Source organism: Castanea sativa, chromosome 8, assembly GCF_040712315.1.
Source record: "Castanea sativa cultivar Marrone di Chiusa Pesio chromosome 8, ASM4071231v1".
Classification (NCBI taxonomy): domain Eukaryota; kingdom Viridiplantae; phylum Streptophyta; class Magnoliopsida; order Fagales; family Fagaceae; genus Castanea; species Castanea sativa.
Window position 1 is genome coordinate 37,422,350 of NC_134020.1, and position 12,133 is coordinate 37,434,482.

The window sequence follows — 12,133 nt, forward strand, 5'->3', positions numbered from 1 at the left end:
CCTAATCTAATTAGGAATAAATTTCATTAAACTAGCATTAACATATATAAATATATATAACGTAATAAAAACTCTTATTATATATAAAAATTTATATTATATTATATATAATATAATATACAAATTCATATATAATATATAATTATTACTTTACGTTATATATATATATATATTATAATATACTATATATATAATATATATATATATATATATAATATAATATAATATATATAGTTGTCAGGAAGTTAGAATCCTCACGGATTCACTAACTTCCTCACAGATTCACTTTTTTTCAAAAGCAACAAAAGTGGTCAAACCATGCAAAAAGGCTATTGCATGTAATCCATGTGAAAATTCTCAAGACAGTTTTCATGAAATAAAAGTCCAGGCGGTTTTCATAACTGTTGCATTCAATCCGTGTTAACCATGCAATGAAGTCAAAGTCAAATGGTGCAATAATGATTCAAAGTTTTTGGCACTTGCCAATTAAAAACTGCCAATCATAGATTCTAAATGCAGTCCGTACATGACAATTATTTTTGAATCGTTTATGGCATATGAACATCACCGAAACATATTCATGAAAATCAAAAGCATGACACAACACCATAATTTGATGCAGAAAATTGAAACACAATAATAACGGCTTTTCTTAAATTCCAAAATTTAATCACACGCTATACAATCATGATATGAAAACCTGGCTTTGATACCAATTGAAGAAAAAATTCTGGTTTTACATCTCATGCAAAACCCATAGCGGAAGCGATGAACAAGGGTCTATTTCATTCATGATTGATAACGTGCACAATGTAAATTTCAGAATTTAAGAACAAGATGGCGTACCTTGGTGTGGAGAAATTCAAAACAAAGATTAGAAGCACTTGGGAACACTTTTAATCTTCACTCCAATTCCACTTTACGCCCAAGATGTGTGGTCTCTCAATCAGTTTTCAAGGGAGAATGAAAGTGTGTCTTACACTCTCTCACACACCGTTTCTTTTTCTTTTCTAATCTCTTCTAATTAAAAATTCTGTATGTTTCTCCCTTTATAACTAACTGATTATCTAATTGGGTTGGCCTATTGGGCCTTTCCAATTGGGCTTTAGTGTGTGGCTTGGAGTGGGACCAAAAGGGACCAATAAGACACTAGCTTCAATGGGCCTTGGGCTTTTCCGTCAACTCTTGACAAGTCCAAAGTTACCATTAATTATATTTAATACCACTATATAAATATAATTGCACTCTAGGCCTTATTAATTAATTATATCCCAAGACTTTATTAAACACGTAACCCCTTCATAAAATATTCGTAGTAACACAAAGTCATAAACGTAGACTGCCACTTTGTAAATTACTACATCTTATCCTTGAGTACCCGGTTTAATTCTTTAAAGTTATTCATTATATATTTATGAAATCCAATTTCACAAATATATACTTTAGTAATTTTTTACTAAAGTGGTTAGGCCTAACTCTCTGAATAACTGAAACCATTAAACTTATCTCAAGGGAATATTTTATATCTACATCAAGAGACTATGAATTCCATATTAAGAATATATGTTCCATCAACACTAAATGTGACTGCCCAACATACTGAGGTTTTGACCGTCACTTCAAGTCTCACTCCTAATATATCAAAGCAACCTACACTTCATGATCAGGTTCATTATTCTCTCAGGATTAAGGGTTCATGCAAATAGAAGTCGTGAGATTTATTATTCATTTGACAGTCATTAGGAGAATAATAAACCTCACAGCGGTCCAGTTCAATATGTTTTAACTCTTAAAACATATCAACATATCAACTAGAAGTTTTCACTTCCATGATCAAGACAAATCATCTTAGTTGACACGTTATAGTCTTCGCAGATGAAATGCCCAATTTCATCACCGACTACGAACTATAAATTCTGAGTTTACAAAGAACTTGTGATTTACATCTTCTGTGACTTTTCACATAAATCACATACAATGCATCTCATGGACTATATGATAATGTCCCATATTCATGTTACCATTATTTTAGATAATAATAAAATAACTTTATCAAACACAATATTAAGTCATACATCATGTCATACAATACACAATGTCATACATAATATCATACATAGCATCATACAATAGGATTTAAGGGCACTAATCCTAACATAACTTTGGATTGATCAGATCTGACACCAACATTTCATCCAAATTCTCATTAACCGAATGTAGAATTTTGTTTGTTCGGTATTTGGGAATCCACCTATCTTTTAAAGCATTGATTGAATTACCATTTCCAACCCTCCAACAATGACCAGATTTGAGAATGCGTTGTGCTGCCATCAAGCTTCTCCACACATATAAACAATTTGGTGAATCTTTAGCATCAAGGAATGATGACCACGGAAAATACCTTGCTTCGAAACATTGATAGAGTAGAGAGTCCTTGCATTGAACCATTCTCCAACCTTGCTTGGCCAACATAGCTAGATTAAAAGCTCTTAAGTCTCGGAATCCCATACCTCCCTCTTTTTTTGAAGCTGTCAATTTATCCCAACTATTCCAATGATTTTTTCATTCATTGCCAACCTGACCCCACCAAAATTTTGTACACAATGCATCCAGTTCATTACATAATTTCAAAGGGAGTTGAAACACACTCATAGTGTATGTAGGTATGGACTGTGCCACAACCTTGATGAGAATTTCTTTGTCAACTTTTGATAACAGCATGCCCTTCCATCCTTGGAACTTCTTCCATATTCTGTCTTTCAAGTATGAGAAAGTGTGATACTTAGCCCTCCCAATCAAAGTTGGTAAGCCAAGATAAGTTTCAAATCTATCCACCTCCTTGACTCCCAAAATCTCCAAGATCTGTTGTTTTTGGCTATCTAATGTATTACGACTGACATAAGATGAAGATTTTTCCAAATTTATACTTTGCCTTGAAGCTCTTGCATAGGTTTTAAGGATCTCTGCTATGGTCTCTCCTTCAGCCTGAGTTGCCTGACAAAACAACAATGAATCATCTACAAACATAAGGTTAGTGACTTTTGGTGCTCCTCTACAAATGGATACTCCCTTAATCCTCCCTTCTAATTCTGCTTTTGCCAATAGTGCAGTGAAGCCTTTTGCACACAAGAGGAATAAATACGGTGACAAAAAATCTCCTTTGCGTATTCCTATAGATGGATGGATCATGCTATAAGATTTCCCATTCACCAGAATAGAAAAGGATGGTGTTGTGACACAACTCATCACCCTTTCTATCCAAACAACTGGGAATCCCATCTTTTCCATAATACTCTGAAGAAATTGCCACTCAACTCGGTCATAAGCCTTGCTGATGTCTAACTTCAATACCAATGATCCCTTCTTCCCCTTTTTTCTAGAATGCATGGTATGAAGTGTCTCATAGGCCACCAAAACATTATCTGTGATCAGCTACCTCGGTTACAAAAGCACTTTGAGTGGGTGAAATAATTTGAGGGAGTACCTGTTTCAATTTGTTTACCAACACCTTGGAAATAATTTTGTAAATCACATTACACAAACTTATTGGTCTAAAATTAGACATTTTTTCCGGGTTTTTTACTTTTGGGATAAGCAGAATGTTTGTATGATTTATTTTGGGTAACATATTACCATTATTTAAAAAATTCAAAACAGCTAAGACTACATTATCACTCATTACATGCCAACATTTTTGATAGAAAATGGCATTCATCCATTAGGTCCTAGAGCCTTTGTTGGTCCCATTTGAAATAGAGCCACCTTCACTTCTTTAGCAGTAAACACACTAGACAAAACCTCCCTTATGTCATCAGTCACCATACTCTACACTGCATTCAGACACTCCTCCATCTGATCCCACACTCCTGCATGAAAAAGACTATCAAAGTAGGCTGATGCTACTTTAGCCACCTCCTCAAAATTCTCCACCCATTGCCCTTGTGCAATTTGGATACCCCTTATATAATTTTTCGTTCTCCTTTGTGTTGCTTTGGCATGAAAAAACTTTGTATTCTTATCCCTATGTTTTAACCAATTTATTCTAGACCGTTGAGCCCAAAAAATTTCTTGCTTTTGTAAAAGCTCATCCATCCTTTTGCTCAATTCCAAGAACTCAACTTTGGTAGTTTCTGTTGGTTCTCCTTCATTCAATACATCCAACTTCTTTTGAAGTTCTTTGATTGCAATAGTATCTGGATCAATTGTTGGTGAACCCCAAGCCAAAAGCTCTGCTCCACACATCTTTATTTTTTCCTTTATTAATGCCAACTTGACCCTATCATCTCCTGCCTTCCCCTAAGCCTCCTGTAGAACCGATTCACAGTCACTCCTAAGTAGCCAGGACTCCTCAAACTTGAAACTCCTCTCACGTCTCTACCTTGGATGGGAATATGACTGAACGTGTAGCATATTGGGTAGGTGGTCCGACTCGTGTTGACAGGTGTACAATTTTACTCATCTAAAACTTGTCTATCCATTCTTTATTAGCCATTCCTCTATCCAGTTGAATCTTGGTGTTTGCTTTCCCAGGTCTCTTATTGCTCCAAGTGTAAGGATACCCCTTAAACCCAAGGTCTTGAAGATGACAACAGTCCAAAGCCTCCCTAAAAGTTTCAATCTGTGAATTTTGTGACTAACTTTTACTCTTCTTTTATGATGCATGTAGATATGCATTAAAATCCCTTATTACCACCCACGGTCCCACCACAAAGGTCTGTAAATATTTCAATAATCTCCATGATTTTTCCTTATGCTATGCTTCCGGCCAACCATAGAAACCCGTCAAGTACAAAAAAAAACCATCTTCCTCCATGACTTTAGCCAAAACATGGTTGGTACTGAAATTGATAACCTCCAAGAGTATATTATTTTTCCACAAAAGTGCTAACCTTCCACCAGAATCAAGGTGTTTGACAATAATCTTATTTTGAAATGGTAAATTCCCATACAACTTTTCAAACCTTTCCTTATCCAGTCTTGTCTCCATAAGAAAATAGATCATGGGAACTTGCTCCCTCACAATCTTACGAGGGCTTCGACCTCTCCAAGGGTTCCTAAGCCCTTGACAGTTCTATCTTAACAGTCTCATTAGGGTTGGCTCTCCACCCCCGCTGATACATGGTCATTGCTTCCCTCATCACTGCTTACTTTTCCTCTTTTGATGGCTTGTTCTTCATTCTGCCATTCCTGTAATTCACATGGGTCTCTCTTGCCTAGGCCAGGTAATATGATAGCCCTAGTTAAACCACTCAAACGAAAGTCCATTCTATTGATGCGAGTCCAAGTTCCTTTGGGCTTAGAAGTGCTTGGCCCAATCATGTCCGGTGTTGTTGTAGTAGTAGAGTGTATGTGACTTTGGAGTTCAAAGGAAGTAGTATCTGTTTGACCCTCATCCGTTTTGAAAAGAGATAATCCCTTATCAATATCTACATTCATTTCCATATTAAGCTATCCAATGTGCTGAATTTCCAGACCGAATCCCCCTCTATCAGTATTTGTCTCCTTCACATTCGCATGGCAATCATGACCCACGCTATTATCGTGCATGTTTTTAGCATCCATTCCTTGAATCACGGAATCACCCTTTTCCATGCTACTAGGGTTACCTGAACAGGTCTTCCTCGTTGTTGTCGTCTTCGTCAACTCACCTTGTTCCGCCTAGCCTAAAATCTACTTTGCCTCACTTCCATTACCCTCCTCTATGTTGGACATAGGACTTGTATCTTTACTTGCTGAAGCCCTTGGACAACCCCTAGCTGCCTTAAGAAAGTCACCATACTAATATTCAACTCATCCTTCTTTTTTCTCCATTGCATAATGGGCTGCACAATGCTTCAAATCATGACCTTAAATTCCACAAAAATGACAAATCATGGGTAACCTCTCATATTTGAAAGACACCCATGACCTCTCACCATCCGATCCAGCAATAAACCCTCCTCGTCGGAAAGGTTTTGAGATTGGTAAAGCCGCTTGCACTCTCATAAACATATTAATATCGTCCTTCCTTTTCTTCCATTCCACCTCCTCAACCTCACCCAGCCTACTCCCAACTTCCTTCGCAACTTGACAGGAGATCATATCAAATAGTGCACCCCATATTTGGACCCAAAGGAAGGCAGATTCCATTTGAATATTTCCCACAATCATGCCTTTCTTCCACCGTTGCAATAATAATAGTTGATTTTCAAAGGGCGAGGATCTTTCTCTCAAAATCCGATCCATATCAAACTCTGATTGGAATTTGAATCAGAAGAGATTCGGCCCCACTTCTAAAATTTGCATCGACTCATTCAATCCCTATGCTCGCCTTATAGTATTCTTTGCCGCCATTTTGTTAAAAGACTTACATGTTAGGAATTTCCCAATCAAACTCAGATTGCAACTCTCAATAGCTTCCAATCTTCCATCATCTGAAATGGCAATAGTTTCTTCCTCTTCAATTGTTAACTTCATCTTCTCCAAACTATCTGCCACATCATCCTCCATTTTGTCTCAAGAAAACTGAAAAATTACCCTTCGCACATAGCTAAGGGAGAGAACACTCATGTTAACACAAGAGGGAGAGCTCCACAAAAGGGAGAGCGTGCCTTACTAATATATATTTAAAACAACTAAAGATATCTATTTAAAAAAGTTGGGCACTTTCTTAAATATATATATATATATATATATATAATAAGTTCTGCGCTGTCGTCCTTCCCCCTTTATGGTATCAGAGTCATTCTTTCCTTGGCCGATAGTGTTGTTGTGTCTTTCATATTCTGTCCGTGTCTGCCTGATCTTGTGATACTTCGTTGTGTCGATCTTACCATTGTTGGTGCCACCGCAGTCATAAAGTGAATTCCAAGAACTGAACAATAAGGCCCGTGAAGCCAAGAGAGCGTGAGGGCATGAGAGGTATATGGCTGATTACGGTATGTGTTACAAAATGCAACGGTTGTGAGAAAAACATGATAATTGAGTGTTATAACTAAGTTAGCCATTGATAGGATGTGGAGATCCGACTCCTCTGTTAGCTCTAGGATTGGTTGTCCTCCTGATATTGTGAATGAAGAAGACCTCACTGTTGGAGAAAGTGAGTACCCAGATTTTAGAAAATGGAATATCCCAAAGATTTTTACTAAAACTGTTTATGATCTAAATTGGACTGAAAAAAGCATTTTCTCTTAATATAGAGCTAGAACTGTTGAACAAACCTTTTCTATTTCTAAAACTCATGAAAAATGTTTATTTTCCAAGAAAAATATTAATGAGTTTTTGTCCAAGAAAAATCTTAAATATTTACACATTGGTTTGGTTCAAGTTGCTGTTAAACCTTTAACCAGAAAAGGAATCGATGCTTCTGTGCTTATGCGTTTACGTGATGCTAGATTTAAGAAATTTAATGATAGCATTCTTGGTATGATCACTGCTTCTTTGTATGATGGTCCTGTTTACTTTGATTGTTATCCTGATCTTGCTCTTACTTTAGATGATCCTAATATTATTAAAGCTTTGACTTTGAATAAATTGACTTCTGGTTATGATATGGATGATAGTAGTAGATCTTTTACTCTTATTTACCGTCTCTTTTATAGACTGCTTGATTCCCAGCTAACTCATCGAGCTAGAGGATGTGATCCTACTGGAAAAACCATGTTGATTCAATGTTCCACCCCTGATGCTAAGATCCAAGTCCCTAAAATGATTCAATGGCAAGATATTACTCTTCCTAGAGAATGGACTTTGGAACAAAAAGCACTACCTGTTAAACCTATTTTTGATGAACTTGATCTTACTAAAATTGCTCAATATACTGATGGAATTGTTAAAATATTTTTTGATGATACCAAATGTTTTCCTAATAACAAACCTTTAAGAATCAATGAAGGAAGAAAGTCCTTTGCTGGATCTGAAACTTTTGTTAAAAGAAATTCTGATGTTGATATATTTTTGGAAAAGAATTTTGATAAACTTGATTTGAGGCTAAAAGGAGTTGCTAGCAACAATTCCCAAGTTAGCAATACTTATTATTCAACTAAACCTGAATTTTCTTCTGATATTAACAAAGAAGAAGAAGATGCTAAATCTGATGCTCCTTCTGGATCTGATTTTCCACTTATTGAAAACCCTGATTTTGAAAATCAATTACGTGTGATTAATCTGATGGATATAGATTTTGAAATCCCTGCTTTTCAAATTGATATGGTTGCTTTAAGTAATGAATTCTTTTCTAAAGCAAACCGTGATAAAAGAAAATATTACTAAAGTACTTTTGCTTAGTCTGAAAAAGACAGAATCAAAAGGAAATGGAGAGAAAAAATGAATTTGCTAAAACAATAGATTTTATTTTTTGATTATTTGGAAAATTATTAAGTTTCAAGAAATGAAGTTCACACTCATTATTTGAACGTAATAAGAAAATCCACTTTTGTATAAAAGACAAGACTACTGTTCGGTCTAGTCATCCACCCCTTGAAACTATTTTGATCACCTGTTCAAATGATAAAGAAAGCACCGAGGTAAAAGCCTCCCCTTTCAAAATTGCTGATGATAAAACTCCTGTTTTTGCCATTATTGAACAAAACAATTTTACTAATGAATCTCTGCATATTATTGGTCAACAACTTGACCGTATTGAAGAAAAAATTGTTGAAAAAACTGCTGTTTTAAAGCCTGAGAAACCTTTGATTGATTTACCCAGTCAAAGAAAAAATATTGACTTTAAAACTTCTCAGACTAAGACTTTAAAACTTCTCAGACTAAGACTTTTGATTTAGTTGCCTCTCAAGGATCAACTGTTGAAAAAATTGAAAAAATGCTTGCTGATTTAAAAGTTAAAACTAAGCAAACTTCTGCTTTTAGAAGCGCTACTTGTGCTATTTCAAGAAATGAGAAAGAAATTGTTTCTGATGAAGACAAATTCTGACTCATTATCTTATGATTCTTTAAGAAATGTTTTTGATGATGGTTTAAGTTTACCTGAAATTAAAAGATTTATTAGAAAACCCAATCCCACGTCTTTTACAAAAAATTGGTATTCTAAACCTACTCCTCCTGATTTGCAGTTTGAAGAAATATATTTTCAAACTCAATTTTCTATTTTTGCTGAAAAACTTTATGAGTGAAATATTGATGGTTTGTTTGAACAAGAAATTATTAACAAAATGGCTCACATGTCTATGGTTGGTATTGCATACATGAACAATCATGACAATATTGATCACCCTGATATTGTTGATTTGCTTGCTTCTGGTTTCACTGGTTCTCTTCGAGGTTGGTGGGATTCACATCTCACAGAAGAATCCAGAGAATCTATTAAACATACTGTTAAAAGAGATATTGATGGTATGCCTATTTTTGATGAAAGTATTAATCGTGGATTTCCTGATGGTGTCAATACTTTGGTTTACACCATTCTTAAACATTTTGTTGGTACTCCATCTAATATTTTGTCTCGAATTTCTGATTATCTGAATAATTTGAGATGTCCCACTATGTCTGATTACTGATGGTACCAAGATGTGTTCATTTCCAGAGTCATGCTCAGAAAAGACTCTACGAAGCCTTATTGGAAAGAGAGGTTTATTGATGGTCTACCTCCTATCTTTGCTCATAAGGTAAAAAATGAATTAATTGAAAAAAAAAAATGATTCTATTGATTTTGATAATTTAACTTATGGTGATATTTTTAGCACTATTAAAAAACTTGGAATCAATATGTGTAATGATGAAAAATGGTTAAAAAAACAATTAAAAGATAAGAAGAAAGCTAAATATGAAATGGGTAATTTCTGTGAACAATATGGTTTACCTCCTATTGCCCATTCCAAGCAAAAAGGAAAAAGTAAACATGATAAGGTTTACAAAAGTTATTCCCATAAAAAGAATAAAAGATACAGAACTCACTTTGTTAAACCCAATAATTTTTATGATAAAAAGAAATCTGCTTTTAGAAAACATGATAAACAAAGATCAGATAAAAGTAAATGTTTTAACTGTGGCAAATTTGGCCATTTCAGTAAAGGCTGTAAAAAAAAACCTGGTAAATTGAAAAATAAGTTGAACATGTTAAACATTAATGATAATGATCAACATGAACTATTTCAGATTCTTGAATCTGCTGCTTCAACTGATTCTTTTGAAGAGGATTTCTCCTCATCTGATTCTGATTATCGCTCTTGTAGTGATATTTCTAAATCTCCCAATATTAAACTTGGTTGTAGAGATTCCTTTTGTAATATGATAAAATCTGTTAGAATGTTAACTAAAAGTAAAGAAAGCGATGATTTATTATTAACATTAATAAGCAAAGTTGAAGACTCCAATTTACAAAAAGAATATCTTGACAAGTTTATGAAAAGCTTAACAAAAGATGAAAAGGTTCAAAATCCTAAATCTACGATAAGTTTTGAAGAAACTTTGGAAAGATTTAATAAAAATAAATCCAAAGAAATAATTGTTAATGATCTTCAATATGAAATAAAAACTGTTAAATAAGAAATAATTCAATTAAAAAATGATGTAAAAACTATTAAACATGATAATGATCATCTTAAAAAAGAATTGTTAATTCTGAAGATTGATAAAAATATGGATAAACACCAATCTAATAATGATGAGCAAGAAGACGGAGATGAATCCGATCAACCTTCTGGTAATGTTTCTAACAAAGTCTTGATTAATTTGATTGATAATCAACTATCTCTTGTTAAACATATGCTGCCTAAATGGTACACTAAAGTCAAAATTGTTGTTGTTCATGATTATGTTTGTGATGTTATTGCTATGATTGATTCTGGTGCTGATGTTAATTGTATTCAAGAGGGATGATTCCTTCTAAATATTTTGAAAAATCTACTGAGAGATTGGTTTCTGCTAATGGAACAAAAATGAAAATCAAGTATGAATTGAATAATGCTCATGTTTGCCATGATAATGATTGCTTTAAAATTGCCTCTGTGCATGTTGAAAACATGACTGATAAAGTGATTCTTGGTTTGCCTTTTATTAACTCTTTATACACTTTTCTTACTGAAGATGATGGAATTACTACTGATCCTTTTGGACAAAAAGTAAAATTCAAATTTTGTTCAAGGTTTGAGATTGATAATGATGACGCATTGCACCCGATTCATGCAAAACTCAAACATCTCAACTTTATTAGACAAGAGGATAGCTCTAAGAAAACTGATAAAAAACTCTCTAGTAAATTGTTGCAATCAAGAATTGATAATTGTCACAAAGTCTTAATGAATGATGAGTGCCCTGCCAATATTGATGTCTTTCTTATTGACTTGCATGATGACAAAAACTTTAGTGAAGAGAATATCTCCACTAAAGAATGTCCTATGAATACTACAATTCAAAAAAGAATCCTTAGCACTCGACTTTTGACCAAGTTCTTAGAATGGATCAAGTATGTCTGGAACAAGTCTTCTCCCTACCCCAGTATTCCCAAAATTGATCATTGTCACCCTAGAGCTTATTGTCCTGCACAACTAAGACGTACTATTATACTATGGCTTTTGAAATATATTTTCCAAAAGAATTTTACTTCTAATATTTACTCTCATTTTCTCAAAAAACATTCTATCATTGAACTATTAACTATGGCCAGCTGGCTTAACATCTTCTCCCTTACTTGGCAGGAGAAAGTAAATAATAATAGTACCACTACTAAGTGGAATATTATGACTTCTTTAGCAGAGAAGAGGAACAAGGGGAAAGCGCCTGCTCAGGGCTTTCCTCAAGACGAAAGGCTCCCAGTGGGACATCCTTTTGTAATGCATGAAGGTGCATCTTCTAGAGTAATATTCGGTAATGCAACATCCCTTCAGGAATTTGTCCCGACAGAGGTGACATATTCCAGTGGTGATATAATATTGACTCTATAGGAAGTATTGTCCAGAGAATTGCAATTCCACAATAGAATCTATAGTGAATTACCAGATTCCATTAAAATCATTCTTGATAATCTCCAAGCTACCTTTTTATCAAAACATCAAAAATTATTCAAAAAAACCATGAAAGCTCTTGAAATTCACCTTGTCAACCTTACTACTCAAATAGGAGATTGTACAAATCACCCTGATAACCCAACCAATGAAAATAAAGCCTTTGCTGACTACCTTGTTGAAAAACTTGTTAA